This window comes from Mus caroli, unplaced genomic scaffold (assembly GCF_978045245.1).
Source record: "Mus caroli unplaced genomic scaffold, Mus_caroli_1 scaffold_5, whole genome shotgun sequence".
NCBI lineage: Eukaryota > Metazoa > Chordata > Mammalia > Rodentia > Muridae > Mus > Mus caroli.
The window spans coordinates 78969815-78973777 of NW_028227260.1; positions in this window are offsets into that span (position 1 = coordinate 78969815).

The following is a 3963-nucleotide window of genomic DNA, read 5'->3' on the forward strand; positions in this document are numbered from 1 at the left end:
AGCAGTCCTCTGTTGTATATGTGTTGGGAGCCTCATATCATCTGGTGTATCTTCCTCAGTTTCCTCCAGCTTTTCCCTAATTCAACCACAGGGGTCAGCAGTTTCTGTCCATTTGTTCGGTGCAAATTTTATTCTTTCAGCTTCTTGTTGGGTCTTTTTTTTTTTTGATTTTTAATATTTTTATTACATATATTCCTCAATTACATTTCCAATGCTATCCCAAAAGGCCCCCATAGCGCCCCCCACTTCCCTACCCACCCATTCCCATTCTTTTGGCCCTGGCATTCCCCTATATTGGGGCATATAAAGTTTGCAGATCCAATGGGCCTCTCTTTCCATTGATGGCCGACTAGGCCATCTTTCCATACATATGCAGCTAGAGACAAGAGCTCCGGGGTTCTGGATAGTACATCATGTTGTTCCAACAATAGGGTTGCAGATCCCTTTAGCTCCTTGGGTACTTTCTCTAGCTTCTCCATTGGGAGCCCTGTGATACATCCAATAGCTAACTGTGAACATCCACTCCTGTGTATGCTAGGCCCCGGCATCGTCTCATAAGAGACAGCTATATTTGGGTCCTTTCAGCAAAATCTTGCTAGTGTATGCAATGGTGTCAGCGTTTAGAAGCTGCTTATGGGATGGATCCCTGGATACAGCAGTCTCTAAATGGTCCATCCTTTCATCACAGCTACGAACTTTGTCTCTGTAACTCCTTCCCTGGGTGTTTTGTTCCCAATTCTAAGAAGGGGCACAGTGTCCACACTTTGGTCTTCATTCTTCTTGAGTTTCATGCGTTTAGCAAATTGTATCTTATATCTTGGGTATCCTAAGTTTTGGGCTAATATCCACTTATCAGTGAATACATATTGTGTGAGTTCTTTTGTGATTGTGTTATTTCACTCAAGATGATGCCCTCCAGGTCCATCCATTTGGCTAGGAATTTCATAAATTCATTCTTTTTAATAGCTGAGTAGTACTCCATTGTGTAAATGTACCATAATTTCTGTATCCATTCCTCTGTTGAGGGACATCTGGGTTCTTTCCAGCTTCTGGCTATTATAAATAGGGCTGCTATGAACATAGTGGAGCATGTGTCCATTTTACCGGTTGGGACATCTTCTGGATATATGCCCAGGAGAGGTATTGCTGGATCCTCCGGTAATACTATGTCCAATTTTCTGAGGAACCGCCAGACTGATTTCCAGAGTGGTTGTACAAGCTTGCAATCCCATCAACAATGGAGGAGTGTTCCTCTTTCTCCACATCCTCGCCAGCATCTGCTGTCACCTGAATTTTTGATCTTAGCCATTCTGACTGGTGTGAGGTGGAATCTCAGGGTTGTTTTGATTTGCATTTCCCTGATGATTAAGGATGTTGAACATTTTTTCAGGTGTTTCTCTGCCATTCGGTATTCCTCAGGTGAGAATTCTTTGTTCAGTTCTGAGCCCCATTTTTTAATGGGGTTATTTGACTTTCTGGAGTCCACCTTCTTGAGTTCTTTATATATATTGGATATTAGTCCCTTATCTGATTTAGGATAGGTGAAGATCTTTTCCCAATCTGTTGGTGGTTTTTTTGTCTTATTGATGGTGTCTTTAGCCTTGCAGAAGCTTTGTAGTTTCATGAGGTCCCACTTGTCAATTCTCAATCTTACAGCACAAGCCATTACTGTTCTATTCAGGAATTTTTCCCCTGTGCCCATATCTTCAAGGCTTTTCCCCACTTTCTCCTCTATAAGTTTCAGTGTCTCTGGTTTTATGTGAAGTTCCTTGATCCACTTAGACTTGACCTTAGTACAAGGAGATAGGAATGGATCAATTCGCATTCTTCTACATGTTAACAACCAGTTGTGCCAGCACCATTTGTAGAAAATGCTGTCTTTCTTCCACTGGATGTTTTTAGCTCCCTTGTCGAAGATCAAGTGACCATAGGTGTGTGGGTTCATTTCTGGGTCTTCAATTCTATTCCATTGGTCTATTTGTCTGTCACTATACCAGTACCATGCAGTTTTTATCACAATTGCTCTGTAGTAGAGTTTTAGGTCCGGCATGGTGATTCCAACAGAGGTTCTTTTATCCTTGAGAAGAGTTTTTGCTATCCTAGGTTTTTTGTTATTCCAGATGAATTTGCAGATTGCGCTTTCTAATTCATTGAAGAATTGATTTGGAATTTTGATGGGGATTGCATTGAATCTGTAGATTGCTTTTGGCAAGATAGCCATTTTTACAATGTTGATCCTGCCAATCCATGAGCATGGGAGATCTTTCCATCTTCTAAGATCTTCTATAATTTCTTTCTTCAGAGACTTGAAGTTTTTATTATACAGATCTTTCACTTCCTTAGTTAGAGTCCCGCCAATATATTTTATATTATTTGTGACTATTGAGAATGGTGTTGTTTCCCTAATTTCTTTCTCAGCCTGTTTATTCTTTGTGTAGAGAAAGGCCATTGATTTGTTTGAGTTAATTTTATATCCAGCTACTTCACCAAAGCTGTTTATCAGGCTTAGGAGTTCTCTGGTGGAATTTTTAGGGTCACTTATATATACTATCATATCATCTGCAAAAAGTGATATTTTGACTTCATCTTTTTCAATTTGTATCCCTTTGATCTCCTTTTGTTGTCGAATTTCTCTGGCTAGGACTTCAAGTACAATGTTGAATAGGTATGGAGAAAGTGGACAGCCTTGTCTAGTCCCTGATTTTAGAGGGATTGCTTCAAGCTTCTGACCATTTACTTTGATGTTGGCTACTGGTTTGCTGTAGATTGCTTTTATCATGTTTAGGTATGGGCCTTGAATTCCTGATCTTTCCAAGACTTTTATCATGAATGGGTGTTGGATCTTGTCAAATGCTTTTTCCGCATCTAACGAGATGACCATGTGGTTTTTGTCTTTGAGTTTGTTTATATACTGGATTACGTTGATGGATTTCCGTATATTGAACCATCCCTGCATCCCTGGGATGAAACCTACTTGGTCAGGATGGATGATTGTTTTGATGTGTTCTTGGATTCGGTTAGCAAGAACTTTATTGAGGATTTTTGCATCAATATTCATAAGGGATATTGGTCTGAAGTTTTCTATCTTTGTTGGGTCTTTTTGTGGTTTAGGTATCAGAGTATTTGTGGCTTCATAGAATGAGTTGGGTAGAGTACCTTCTGTTTCTATTTTGTGGAATAGTTTGTGAAGAACTGGGATTAGATCTTCTTTGAAGGTCTGATAGAACTCTGCACTAAACCCATCTGGTCCTGGGCTTTTTTTAGTTGGGAGACTATTAATGACTGCTTCTATTTCTTTGGGGGATATAGGGCTGTTTAGATCATTGACCTGATCTTGATTCAACTTTGGTACCTGGTATCTGTCTAGGAACTTCTCCATTTCATCCAGGTTCTCCAGTTTTGTTGAGTATAGCCTTTGGTAGAAGGATCTGATGGTGTTTTGGATGTCTTCAGGATCTGTGGTTATGTCTCCTTTTTCTTTTCTGATTTTGTTAATTAGGATGATTTCCCTGTGCCCTCTAGTGAGTCTGGCTAAGGGTTTATCTATCTTGTTGATTTTCTCAAAGAACCAGCTCCTTGATTGGTTGATTCTTTGAATAGTTTTTCTTGTTTCCACTTGGTTGATTTCACCCCTGAGTTTGATTATTTCCTGCCGTCTACTCCTCTTGGGTGAATTTGCTTCCTTTTGTTCTAGTGCTTTTAGGTGTGTTGTCAAGCTGCTAATGTGTGCTCTCTCTAGTTTCCTTTTGGAGGCACTCAGAGCTATGAGTTTTCCTCTTAGAAATGCTTTCATTGCGTCCCATAAGTTTGGGTAGGTTGTGGCTTCATTTTCATTGAACTCTAAAAAGTCCTTAATTTCTTTCTTTATTCCTTCCTTGACCAAGGTATCATTGAGAAGAGTGTTGTTCAGTTTCCACATGAAGGTTGGCTTTCTATTATTTATTTTGTTATTGAAGATCAGCC